Here is a 15,374-nt window from a genome sequence, read left to right as displayed (position 1 = left end):
ACCCCCTTCATCGAAACAAACTTCACCCTCCACTCTTTGGTTCTTTCGGTAGATGAAACTTAATAAATTAAACTTGAAAACTTGAAACTTCGGTAAAGTCGCGTAGAAAGGAAATAAATTCAATAATAATAGAATACGACGTTTTTTATTATTATGCTTCAAATCGCTCTAAACAATTGTCATTGTAGTGCGTATTTAATGTGGCGCTGCACTCTGATGTTGTAGGAGAAAACATTTATTAAAAAGTATATTTAATTAAGTAGAACGTGTTGTCTATATTTATTTAAAGTTGCGCATTTTGATGTGACGTCACATTTCTCAAACCCCCCCCCGCTCGTCACACATCGTCACAAATATCTGACCCCTCCCCCCTAGGTGCGTGACGTAATTTATGGACGGCCCTTAACATCACCATTGGAGAGACAAAGGCGGGCGGGCGTGGTGAATCGTTCCGGCCTTCACTATAGCGCGGTACTCAAAGCACTTGCCCCAACAGCCTGTGCAGGCTACACGTGGGCTCTTTGGCTTTGGCGTGATTCTGCGATGAACTGGTTGTCCTTTCAGCTGCCCACTATTTTCTACCAACATACCACGGCGGAGACACCCAACTAAGCTTGCGCCGGGGGCGCCTGGCGGGACAGACGTTCATGACGCCTTCGAGCCAAAAGCCCCCATTTGGTGGAGCCGTAATTCTCCCACGCGGAATCTCACAAGGCGCGCCGTAAAACAAAAAGCTGACAATCCTCTGCCGGTAGATGGACCGGTACCTCTGTGAAATACCAGGCGGTTCGGTGGACCGGTTCTGGCACCAGTCGTCACGAGGGTTGGACAGTCCTCCACTCCGGGGCAAGGCACAGGCCAACACCAGGGCGTGGAATTGCTTTCGAATAAAACAATGAACGGGGTGTGTGGGGGGATATTCATATTCTTAGGTTTTTTCGGTAAAGTCACGAAGATAAAAAAATAAAATAAATAAAAATAAAATAAAAATTAAATAAAAATCACGACGTTTCGGAGGCAACACAAGCTTCCGTCTTCAGGTGGAACCGTCACAGCACGATTGCTGTATCAAGTAAGATACAGCGATCAAGTAAGATACAGCAATCGTGCTGTGACGGTTCCACCTGAAGACGGAAGCTTGTGTTGCCTCCGAAACGTCGTGATTTTTTAAATTTTACTTTTATGAATTTTTCTTTTTTATCTACGTGACTTTACCGAAAAAACCTAAGAATATGAATCCTTGCAGTCACGAAAGCTTCAAATCTAGAACGTGTGGGGGGAGTTTGGAGGCGAGGTGTGGGAAGCTACTTGGGGGATCATCTTCTCACCAACAGCAGGCGAGGTATGATGGTTGGTGGCGAGTCTTACATTCCAGAACATCTTGTTATCCAGCGAATGTTGTCTTCCACGGGTGCGTCTAAATCTCAGCCCCAGGGTGTGGGCTCATGAATTGCACGCCCCCACCACTCTTCCTAATGCGATATACACGATAGGTCCTCGATTCATGCGTGGCGTTAACACTATTTAGCGCGTGTTCGCTCTAACGCGTTACTTCCATTCGGGAACACTTTTCGCACAATGCGTTATAACGCAGAACGCGCGCTGTACCAGCGCCGTTATAACGCGGTTTAGTGAGCAGTCGACGACGACGACGGGACTACTTTCTTGAGCCGCACGGCTTGAGCGGAGCGATACAGTCCGCGGAATGATGCTCCACATTCTTCGCTCGCACCGTCTTCACCTAACCCGCAATTCGTGGCCAGCGGGGAAAGCCAAGCAACAGCCAGCGTTGTTCGGAGGCCCTTTGTTTAGCAGTGACGTCACATTTCTCAAACCCCCCCCCCGCTCGTCACACATCGTCACAAATGTCTGACCCCCCCCCCCCCCAGGTGCGTGACGTCATTTATGGACGGCCCCTTACCTCAAACACTCATACCTGTCATTCTCAATCAAACCTCATTCAATAAATCATTCCATTCAGCAACTCCCACCACGCTTCCTGATGCTTTCCTATGATTTCCTGGCTCAGCCGTTGCTAGGGACACCGTTGCTAGGGACACCGTTGCTGGGAACACCGTTGCTACGGACACCTGTCGCTAGGAAGATGGATGGCCCTCGTGGCCAGAGCAGAGTGATATTCGATTTGATAGTGCACGTAAGCTCATTAGCGTAGCGGGATTTTTAATTGTATAGTCCACAGAGGCGCGTTTTGTTAGTTTTTAGCTTATAATCCAATTAATGAGAGTTTGCCTTCCTTTGGGAATAAATTTGGGAACTCGGAGACAACCAAGAACGACGGGGTCACACTCATCACTGTCATCACTTTGCCACATTTGCCAGCCCCACGCCTACAGCACCTTGCCAACTCTGAATGTGGTCGATAAACCCAGGTACCATGCACGCTCAAGTTCAAGTTCATTTATTTATTTATTAGGTATAGCCATGTGAGCCATTCGGCTCTTGAATCGGGTGCAACCGCAACAAACAAAAAACAAAAACATGAACAAGAAAACATCTTAAAGTGACTATGTGACTATGTGCAAACAGAAAATCCAAGAAAAGACAGCAAAATATTGCAGAAAAAGCACCGTACACCAACACTGTGTGCAAAAATCCCAGTGGGATGCAAGTCAAACAACAACAACAACCACAAGACAACTTAGATTAAGGCCATCAGTCTAACTCCGTACTACAACAAACAAACATGGCCAAACCAAATAACTTTTCGAAAATCACCAAAATAAAGCCATACAAGCAATGAAACAGTGATCATAGGAACTGTGACCGAATTTTCACAATAAACGACGTGAACAACATGTACCACCAAACTCTGCAGCCATAGCTGGCTCAAGCCTGGCTGAGCCTCCTCCTAGACTCGACGACTTTCGGGGCGTATTTGAAACCACCCCGATTTGGTCTCAACGTCGTTCTTTCTTAAATCCTTTATATTAAGTTCACTTGCTTGCTTGCTTGCGCGCTTACGACCGTGCAAATCTTTCGGTCGTTTTTTAACCCACTTCCCGTGATCCAATCGAGCTGACATTTTGCACACAGACTCGTTGTGCGTCACAATTTATTTTCGTGAAAATTTGTTTCCACTTTTTAGGAAAAACAAAAATATCATATTTAATTTAAAATACCAATGTGATAAAAATGAAACTCTTACTCAAGAAAAACAGAAATGAATAATAAAATAAATCCGATGCCACGCATATAAAGGATTTATAGTGAAAAACTTTGTTTTTACGGGTAAATTTTTTTTAATCGTTCGTGACATTTCTTGCCGGCGAGGCTTCCTCAAGGAAAACAGCGCTCGACCCTCGAATCGTCTCAAGCTAGCAAAAACAAAAAGCGTTGTTTTTCGCTCGCCCTGACTCGTGTGTTTGTTTTGAATGTAACTACGACGGTGACGAGTGGGACGCTATGTGGTCGTCCAAATCTCCTCCTCCCTCACCCCGCACTGCGGAGGAAGCTTAGTTATCACGGCTTCGCCACTGGGGAGATCGATTGCTGGGAAGTGGAGTTTTTTTTGGGGCGTTTGTTTTAGCCCCGGACATTGTAACACGTTATACGTTGTTCAAGTTTACAATCGCAAGATTATTTTTATTTTACTTTTATTAATTTTAATTTTTTACCTACGTGACTTTACCGAAAAAACCTAAGAATATGAATCCTTGCAGTCACGAAAGCTTCAAATCTAGCATCGCAAGACCGTTTATCTGTACGTAGTCTTTCTGGTGAGAGTGTGCGCTGAGCGGCAGCTTATATTTTTCATTTCCATCAGAATAGGGTGGGAGGCCGGGGGGGAGGGGCAATAAGTGACTAAGGTAAAATAGAAAATGCAACATTCTTTCATAGTTTTGTTAAGAGGAATTGCTTTCGGCAGAAGCACTTAAAGCTCCAAAACCGAACCCGACTCCCTGATAGCCTCCGGCAGAGAATTCCACAGTTCAGGTGCCACTTTATTGAAGGCCCAGAGAGTGCCACAGTTCAGGTGCCACGAGAGAGAAGGCCCAGAGAGTGCCACAGTTCAGGTGCCACTTTATTGAAGGCCCAGAGAGTGCCACAGTGCGGGTGCCACGAGAGAGAAGGCCCAGAGAGTGCCACAGTTCAGGTGGCACGTGAGAGAAGGCCCAGGGAATTCCACAGTTCAGGTGCCACGGCAGAGAAGGCCCAGAGAGTGCCACAGTTCAGGTGCCACGAGAGAGAAGGCCCAGAGAGTGCCACAGTTCAGGTGCCACGTGAGAGAAGGCCCAGAGAATTCGACAGTTCAGGTGCCACGGCAGAGAAGGCCCAGAGAGAATGGAGTCAACAACGTGTACCGGACTGGAATCGACAGAGTACGTTGCTGGAGGGTCCAGATCGCAAGGCATTGCATATTCTACAACAATCCATCGGCGGTCCACCCCTAAGTTACCCGGTCGGCAGGCGTAACGTCTCGGATACATGGCATCCGGAATGAGTGTTGGTGAATGATCGTGTTTTGTCGCAGCGTGCACCTCCTCCGCAAGTGGAGGGTTAAAGGCAAGTCACGGTGCGAATGAGGCCACCCCGAACCGGACAGGGGACCACATTGCGAGCAAGCGCATTCCGCACGTAGGCTTTCGCTTTCCAATATTATTAATAACTAGCTTTGCTACCCGGCTTCGCCCGGGACTTGGATTTTTGTCTTGGATTTACACACGTCCTACACGGAGGGTTGGGGGGGGGGGGGATGCGTGACGTCAGCAGGCACACTGCGTGACGCTGCCGCATGCGGGTGACATTACAGATGTGACGTCACCGCTCACTTGCCGTGCAAAATATATCCATTATTTCGCCCCCCCCCCCCCCCCCAAAAAATACAAAAGTCTATTTTTATACTTTTTGCATTGTGTACAGTCTGGAAGCTACCCACATTAATTCTAGATTTGAAGCTTTCGTGACTGCAAGGATTCATACTCTTAGGTTTTTTCGGTAAAGTCACGTAGGTAAAACAATAAAATAAAATAAATGAAAACAACTAAATTAAATCACGACGTTTCGGAGGCAACACAAGCCTCCCTCATCAGGTGTAAAAAGGCACAGCAAGATAACTGTAGCGAGAGTTACTTGTGCTGAGACATTGTGACGTAGGGTCAGAGGAGGGGGAGGAGCCAAGGAGGACGGGCGCAGGATGGGGGGGTGTGGGTGGAGCTAGGAAAATGAGAAAATTGTAAATTTTGTGATTTACTCTCCAACACACCGGTGGGCTGAAGTAGTAAACTAATTGGCGTTTCGTTTACGTGACAAATCCCTTACTAATTGGCTGCGTCGGGTGGTGGAGAGTCACGACACAACATTTATACTTACACGATCTAACCCAATAAACCTTGTTTCTGAACTGCATCCTACGCCTGCATTATGTGAGCTCTCGCGTGGCTCACAGACTTAAACTTGGACGTGTGATTTGCACACACTTGCCACACGCTCGAGAGAGAGAGAGAGATCGTGCATTGCAAATCGAAGCAACCCTCCGTGGCTTGCGCACGGCACATTCCGTTTCTTTAGAGACGTTTTGTTGTTTTTGTTGCTCATATTTTGGGCTGTTTTGAGTCGCTCTATTTTGTTTTTTGTGGCTTGGTTGTCTAAAAAAATGACGTTTAGCCTCACATGGGCACCACCCAGCTCCTGCACGAGAAGCGATCACATCAATCCATCTCCCTGGAGACGATTCCCCAGGGCGCATTTTTCTCCTTTGGATGCCATTGCGAAACCTGTCTCATCCGTCTGAACATCGTCGCCTTTCAGGGCGGGTTCGATTTCCTTAACTTTCGATTTCTATAAATCGCATCATCCCCTGTGTTCTGATTTTCTGTCAACACGTTCGTCAATGACACTGAGCAGCCTTAAGAGGCGGGAGGAGGAAGCGTTGGGGTGGGCCAACATTTCCGGCAATTGCCCTTTCACATAGCAGATACAAAGGCCAGAGATGTATCATCTTCCTGAGCAGCATCTCTCCGCGCTTGCTTATTCGCACACCTTGAAGCTTTTGGCGTCATCTGGTCCAACACCAGGGTGAGACTAGGCTCTAAGAAAAGCCGTCTCGGGTGTGGACAAATCAATTTCAAGGACAGCGCATATCATTATCAGAGTTGTCTCTTTTTGTTTGCATTTTGACTGCAAGTGTTGTGGTTATTGTAAACATGATCCCTTGTATTAAGGTGTCAGTTTGTTGCCAGATAAAAGGGTAAAAACCTATTACTATACTCTTTTTTTCTTTCGGTAAAGTCACGTATAAAGATAAAATAATAAATTAAATACTAGCATACGACGTTTCGATTGCAACACAAGCAATCATCATCAGGTATAAATTAAATAGAAACACAAATCTAGTATACGTAGAAATGTAATGTAATACAACAGAGAGTCGGATAACATAACAGTCAACACCCTACCTGGTTGATTACGTTCTTCCTGAGAACGTGGACCAAATGACATGCTCGCATTTGGTCCACGGTTCCATTGCGCTGACCGTTCCACCGCTGTGGCAGCGTGCGGAAAATAGCTTTAGAGCTTATCGGATTCCTCGGGTAAAACTATTCTGATTCTGTCAGGTGAGCTCGGTGATCTTCACTGCAAGGCCCGCGAGCCACTGGCGGCCCCTGACAATACACAAAGAGTGACAACACCCCCCCCCCCCCCCAGTGCCTGATGAAGCTAGTGCGGGGCCTGTAGCATGATGTGATATTGGGGCCCTAAATAAATAAAAACACGTACATATTAAAACACAAATGTTTTACTTGCATAGTAAAGTAATTGTAGTTTTAAAAAATCTGATATAGAGCCAGATAATACGACGAATCGCTAACCTTAAACACCCGGGCGTTCGTTAAAGTCGAAGGCGGTATAGTACTATAGTAATAGAGCAAGTGCAGAATCACTGAAGCGGAATTGATAGCTTGAAAGCATTTAGCGCGGGGCTCTTGAAAGTGCTACTCGGGTAATCCGGCCCTGCACCCTCCCCCCCCCATCATCGTGTTGCCGTCAAACCTCCAATGGTTTCAAATGTGTGGGGGCCCTCTCACTGATGATTTATAACACTGGTCAAAACAAAAAAAACATTTTTTTTCTGGCCTGGACTTTTTGCAGCTGTTTTAGACTAATTTCAGGGCGCTGATTCCAAATCTGATCTCAGATTTGCTCTATCACATCTAATTTTCATGCTATCGGCATATCCCATTTTCATTGATTTTTCCCGAAATTATCCCTGTCACTTATGATTGCAAGCTGTTGCGAGTCAGTGACTGCTTTAGTGTAAAAATATGGTGCTGTATTTTTAGGATAGTGTGTTTATAATATCATTTTATGTAGATATCCACATTTATTTAATATTTTTCTTCTGCAGTTTTTATTGAAAATGCAATATTTTATATCTCAAAAACCTGATGTGATAGATAAAAACTGATGCCAGATTTGTAATCAGCACCCAAAAATTACCTTAAGACCGTTGGAATACCTTATGCCAGAAAAAGTGTGTCGACCAGTGTTATCGGCGAAAGTACCCCACCCTCTTTTTCCACCCCTTGCACCTTCGCAGGAATTAAATTATCAACCCAACGTACCCACCTTATCCACCTTACCCCCCCCCCCCCCGGCCAAGCTAGCTGCTCGCCCAAAGACAAAGATCCCCCGGCATATGCTCTAACAGACTGTTGGGGCAAGTGCTTCTCACCACCCTCACCCCCATTGACAACTCAATTTTATCCCCCCTGCTAGTGCCCCCCTCCCCCCTCCGTTGCCCCCCGTGCCCTCCCCCCACCCCCACCCCCCTCGTGCACTTGGCCGGTCGAACGTCATGACGTGGCTCAGACGAGACAAAGTTCGTTCTGTCGAGTGACAACACATCGAGTAGAATTAGAACAACCCCGCATCTCTCGGTGGGCGGCTTTGGGGGGGGGGGCTGGGCGGGCGGGGGGGGGCTTGAAGTTGAAGTGTCCAGCAAAGGTCAAGGCCAAGGTCAAGGCGAGAACGTGGAACCGCGATGTCCTCCGGACAGAATTCCGGCCGTTGTTTAGCACCGACCTTTGGGGCCCACTTGTCAGACAAAACCGTTGTGTTGGTATCTCTTCCCGTGGTTGCACACAACTGTCGTCCTCGGTTGACCCCAACGGTGAGAGGGCATCTTGCAGGGCAAGCGCTGACGGCGAAGTGACAATCCAATCTCGCTCGTGTTGGGGGGCGGGGGGGGCATTGTACGGTCATCATCCAGAAGTGGATTCACAAGAGGGCTTTACAGTGAAATTACAAAATTGAGCACCGTTCAGTTAACTCAATGGAAAGTCAACGGGGGGGGGGGGGGGGGGGGTGCGTGCATTATCATCAGAGAAATGTGGAATCTCCAACAACTGGCTCGGGGTCGACAACGGAACGGGACAGCCGCGTGACCAGAAATATGTCGGCACTTGAGATTGGCCCACCACCCGAGCAGAGCCGAACAGAACAACTCGAAATCCACCAGGCCCCCGGACAAGGAAGGAACCAGAAGTACAAAAAAAATATATTACAAAGCAACCGAGTGTTTGGAGTCTTTTGTGTGTGAGAGCGTGAAGGCCGCGCGTTAAGGCATCCCGCGTGCACGGATTTGAACGACCTGTGGCCCTGTACGGGGGCGACATTCCGTTCGATCTCTGCCACCCAGCGGGCACAATATGGACAACTCACGATTTAAGGGTGACGCACACGTCGTGAATCTACTGCTGGATGAGTTCCTCCCCACGACGCCGTGGGGGTGTTTCGCTATACTTTACCACCGCTGTGGCAGCGTGTTGTTGAAGGCGGGGCTAGGCTCGGTATCACTCGCCGTCAATGTTGGCCACGGCCGGGAGTCGAATTCGGGTTTGCTGAGTTCCAAAGGACAGCGCTTTCTCGCTTTTGTATTATCATTATTCCATAACCATGGAGCAAAACAATATCCAAAGGGGTTTTTTTGGGGGTTGTTTATTTGAGGGCCCAGTTTGCTCAATAGAATTCCTTCATCTTGTGAGCCACATGACGTTCATGTGAACGCCAGAACATTGTTTTTGGTAAAATTTTCACGAAACTATTTGACTGGCACATTCATATATATATATTTATATTTTTCTTCATATAGACACATTTTTTTTGTTCAGCGAATTTCTGCGCACAGAAATGCACCGAACTCAAGGACGCCGATCACAATGCATTTCAGTTTAAACACAACAGAACTCATAGAAAATGACTCGAGATATTGCCAACAAAAAATGTATTCATATATATGCAACCCAAAAAACTCAATGGGGGTGTCCGGGCACACACAATTTGCGGGCAACCTTATAATAATCAGAATTGTATTTTGTTTAAACCAAATATATATATAGTGTCTCGCCAAAGTTACGTCTCATCCGCAACTTTCCCTCGAAATGTCGGCGTCACTTGGGATTACGGTGGTGAAGTATGGTCGAAGAAACCCCCCCTAACCCCCCACCCACCCACAACGACAAGCGGAGAACCCTCGTCCGGCAGTGGATTGTGTGCTGGAACACGTGTACAGGGACACGTGTACAGGGACACGTGGACTGTGTGTTAAGGCTACACGGGGGATCTTTGTCTTTGTTTGCCAAATTAGTCGGCATTTTACATTTTTGCCCATCGTTTTTGTCCAGTTTGATGACGAGCCTGTGGAATTGTCGTCAGGTTTTAGGCTGCGAAATGAATTGAGCCATTTTCTGAGTCAAGTGGAAATTCGTTGATCGGCAGGTCGTGTGGTGTGGGGTAGAGTGCAACAACTCCAATCGCTTCGCGAGGTCCAGGCAGCATGGTAGATTAGGCCAAATATCGTTTTAAAGCTTTCGTGACTGCAGGGATTCATCTTCTTGGTTCTTTCGGTAAAGTCACGTAGATTATATTATTTTATTATGTTTTATTTTTATTATTGTATTACTTCTCTTCTACGTGACTTTACCGAAAGAACCAAGAAGAAGGCCAAATATCCTCTAGGAGGGATTATCGAGAGCTCCTCTTACTGAACACTCGCCTACTAGCAGTGGCACGAGCAATGAATTGCAGCGCTGCAACTTTAATTTTTTGCGGCGTCGTCTTATTTTTTTGTAAAAACAGAAGAAAAAAACCTCCCCAGTTGTATATATTACAACATAAACGTCAATAACACGAGCCCCATACTTGACCTAGACTCAATCCCAACGTTTGACGTCGAGAAAACAGAGCCCAAATTCGCCTCCCGAGTCATGTAAACAGAGTGTTATTTATGCGTGATCTACATCTAATTTCTATTATTTGTAAAATGTAACATTTCTTGCACAGCGGTCGCCGTCCATGACATCCCAGCGGCGGAGTTCCTTTGTAAACGATTGCCACAGTGTGGGTCTCATCTCCCCCCCCCCTGTATTTGATCGTGAGAATGTTAAAGCGACCATAATTTTTGGACATTTGACTCCACCGTGAGCTCCAAATTGCGTAGGCTCTGCATTTGGAAAATAAAATAAAAACGATGATTTGTATTCAAATACGTCAAAGCGTAATCAAGATACGCGTCAACACACCGGTGACGTTCAGTGCATTCAAGCAAACACACACACACGTTGATTTAAAACGAATATACGATGAATAAAGAAGCCCTCTACCTAATTTAAATATACGACTGTTGCGGGGAAAGGCCAGCCTAGGTCAACATTTGATAGTAAAAAAAACAACAACAACAACACACACACACTGAGAACCTGAGATGCTGCCAAAGTGGCCCAAACGGGTTAGCAACACCGGGAATTGCAATCAGGAGCCGGCGGTTGAATTCGATTTCCCGGCGCGCCAGTTGAAGTCGTCGATCGGTAGGACTCTGTGCATGGTGGGGTAAAGTGTGGGTACCCCTGCTGCTTGCAAAATCGGGATACAATTGGTGGAAAAAAACGGAATTGGCTTAAGGCAATAATCCCCCGTTTTATTAAGTGGCAGCTCTCAGCTAAATGTTTACCCCCCCCTCCACACACAGATAACTTAAGATGCCCAGCAGTGGATAGAAGACGGTTGATGTTGACGACGATGTTGTACCTCCATTAAATGTTTGGCACTTAAGAATAATTCGAGTGCTTTGTGTGTGTGTGTGTCTCTATGAGTCCTGGAAATGAACACTACGTGTGAACAATGGTAAGTGTGTGCGTGTGCGGGCGCGCGCCCACGGATTTCAGGACACCAATCAGCCGCCCGCACTAAACAGTGGAACTAATTAACGCGCCTTTGTCTGGCTCCGTGGGTCTGTTTGTTGTTGTTGCATAAACAAATTCGACGGGTACTATAATCTGGCTCTAATTGGAGTGCCTTATGGACTCTCAACCCAACCAGATCTTCCGATAGAGGCGTTCGGTCCGGTTCCCATGAGCCACAGCCCATAAACACCGGAGCCTCCAGCAAGGATCGCTTTGCTGGAGGATCTGGATTGTCTCCTCGAACTATTTCAATGGAGATTCCATTGACATTGAGAGCAATTTTGAAAAGACGACACGTTTTAAAATAATTTTGAAAAGACGACACGTTTTAAAATAATTTTCTTGCTGTGGATTTCACACCTGATGATGATTGCTTGTGTTGCAGTCGAAACGTCGTGATAAATTTTCATTTTTATTATTTTATTATTTCCCTTCTACGTGACTTTACCGAAAGAACCAAGATCATAATTTCAACCGAGTTTATGTTATCTCATCTCCAGTAGACCGAGTGCAGCTTGCGAACGCGTTATTACGTAATCACATCACAGCCTCAATAGAATAGTATTTTCACAGTAATTGAAACGAACACAGCTTCATTGCACTGTTACTATCCGTCGATTATAATTAACTACGACTAACCCGCACCACCATGTGCATATACACCATCACATTCACGTATCTAACCTGATTTATTAAAATCGAACACGACACAATGCATGCAAATGCATTAAATTACGGACATTACACCGCCTATTTAAAGTGCCAAGGCTGGAGGAGTTTTTTGTTCACAATTGTGGATATCGCCTGATATACGCTTGGCTGCGACCACCAGCGAATGTGACCGCCAATGAATGGGTGTCACGGTGGCTAGGAGATGTTAACTACCTCGCCTGGTGTACAGGAAGTCGTGGGTTCGATCCTGACCCTCTGACGCTTGCTGCGGCACCACCGTTGACTGCCCCCACGAAAAGCGTCACCTGCATCAACATCGACGTCAACCCCGGGGGGGGGGGGGGGGGGGGTCGGGGGGTGGGGCGAGATTTGAACTCGCGTGACCCCAGATCGGCCCGCGTCCGCTGACACGAGGCACCGTTGACCAACGTTGCGGTGTTTGCGAAAAAATACGTGGGGCAGTCAGCCAGCCAGCCAGCCCGGCCATATATGTTGACTATTTCAGTTGCGGGTGGTGGGGTGGGGGGGGATGGTGGTGAGTGGAACAAAAAATGTTCCCTCAATTTCTGTGGCCATAATTGTGACATCAGCCCAAGCTTTTAGGTGGGTGCACTCTGCTAAGGGCATTCGAGTGTTGCATTAAAGAAGGGAGGCTGACATGCACGGCAGCCGTGGCCCACGTGTCACTCGGCTCGCTCTGCTCCTCTGGGGGTCGCTGGTGTCACCTCGCGAGCGTTGTAATTCGGTAATTGTAATAATTGAAGCACGGCGCTCACGGGGTGTGGTGGTGGTGGGGGTCTTAACCCTCCCCCCCCAGTGGGTTCGGAAAATAAATGGCTTTAATGTGTATCCCGTCTGAAACCTGGCGCGTTTTTTCTCGCCCCCCCCCACCCCCCCCGGGCAAAATGATCACTAGCTGCATTCGGTTAATGTCCCCATGGCCGCATTGACGTCAGCAAATAGGACCACGTGAGTTTCACACGCAAGCAGGACTTTCGCCACCAATAGAATTCGTGATAAAGGTTTTTTTTTGGGGGGGGGTTTAGTTAGACCGCGTAAGGATGAACGCGCCGTGACCCTCTAACCCCAGTGTATCGTGTAGTGCATAGTGTAGTGTACTACTTCAGCCCACCGGTGTGTTGGAGAGTAAATCCACAACGTTTACGATTTGAGTACCGTGACATTTCAGGCAAATCGTCCGATGATGCTGGTTCATGTAATTACCAGCGACACGCCGTGGGCTGAGTAGTAAACTACACTATGCACTACACTATACACTATGCACTACACTATACACTACACTATGCACTACACTATACACTACACTATGCACTACACTATACACTACACTATACACTACACTATGCACTACACTATGCACTACACTATGCACTACACTATACACTACACTATGCACTACACTATACACTACACTATACACTACACTATGCACTACACTATGCACTACACTATACACTATACTATACACTACACTATGCACTACACTATACACTACACTATGCACTACACTATACACTACACTATACACTACACTATGCACTACACTATGCACTACACTATGCACTACACTATACACTACACTATGCACTACACTATGCACTACACTATGCACTACACTATACACTACACTATGCACTACACTATACACTACACTATGCACTACACTATACACTACACTATACACTACACTATGCACTACACTATGCACTACACTATACACTACACTATACACTACACTATACACTACGCACTACACTATGCACTACACTATACACTACACTATGCACTACACTATACACTACACTATGCACTACACTATGCACTACACTATGCACTACACTATACACTACACTATACACTACACTATACACTACGCACTACACTATGCACTACACTATACACTACACTATGCACTACACTATACACTACACTATGCACTACACTATACACTACACTATGCACTACACTATACACTACGCACTACACTATGCACTACACTATACACTACACTATGCACTACACTATACACTACACTATGCACTACACTATACACTACACTATGCACTACACTATACACTACACTATGCACTACACTCTACACTACACTATGCACTACACTATACACTACACTATGCACTACACTATACACTACGCACTACACTATGCACTACACTATACACTACACTATGCACTACACTATACACTACACTATGCACTACACTATACACTACACTATGCACTACACTCTACACTACACTATGCACTACACTATACACTACACTATGCACTACACTATACACTACGCACTACACTATGCACTACACTATACACTACACTATGCACTACACTATACACTACACTATGCACTACACTATACACTACACTATGCACTACACTATACACTACACTATGCACTACACTATACACTACACTATGCACTACACTCTACACTATAATTCTAACTAATGGGCGCGTTGCTTACGTGCAAAACCCTACTGGCTGTGTCGGGTGGTGGAGGGTTACGAAACATTCATACTTCGGCGGTCTCACCCAAAAACCTTTATTAAGAACCGAGTCACTTCATTAAGGTTACGTTAATATACACGCTGCACAACCTCCGTATGCGTCACGTGTGTGTGCCCCCCCCCCCCCCTTTTGTCAACTCACTGCTAAACAAAGGGCCTCCGAACAACGCTGGCTGTTGCTTGGCTTTCCCCGCTGGCCACGAATTGCGGGTTAGGTGAAGACGGTGCGAGCGAAGAATGTGGAGCATCATTCCGCGGACTGTATCGCTCCGCTCAAGCCGTGCGGCTCAAGAAAGTAGTCCCGTCGTCGTCGTCGACTGCTCACTAAACCGCGTTATAACGGCGCTGGTACAGCGCGCGTTCTGCGTTATAACGCATTGTGCGAAAAGGGTTCCCGAATGGAAGTAACGCGTTAGAGCGAACACGCGCTAAATAGTGTTAACGCCACGCATGAAGCGAGGACCTATCGTGTATATCGCATTAGGAAGAGTGGTGGGGGCGTGCAATTCATGAGCCCACACCCTGGGGCTGAGATTTAGACGCACCCGTGGAAGACAACATTCTCTGGATAACAAGATGTTCTGGAATGTAAGACTCGCCACCAACCATCATACCTCGCCTGCTGTTGGTGAGAAGATGATCCCCCAAGTAGCTTCCCACACCTCGCCTCCAAACTCCCCCCACACGTTCTAGATTTGAAGCTTTCGTGACTGCAAGGATTCATATTCTTAGGTTTTTTCGGTAAAATCACGTAGATAAAAAAGAAAAATTCATAAAAGTAAAATAAAAAAAATCACGACGTTTCGGAGGCAACACAAGCTTCCGTCTTCAGGTGGAACCGTCACAGCACGATTGCTGTATCTTACTTGATACAGCTTGATACAGCAATCGTGCTGTGACGGTTCCACCTGAAGATGGAAGCTTGTGTTGCCTCCGAAACGTCGTGATTTTTATT

This window comes from Lampetra planeri, chromosome 56, assembly GCF_965212315.1.
Source record: "Lampetra planeri chromosome 56, kcLamPlan1.2.h2, whole genome shotgun sequence".
Taxonomy (NCBI): domain Eukaryota; kingdom Metazoa; phylum Chordata; class Hyperoartia; order Petromyzontiformes; family Petromyzontidae; genus Lampetra; species Lampetra planeri.
This window is presented reverse-complemented; position numbering follows the sequence as displayed.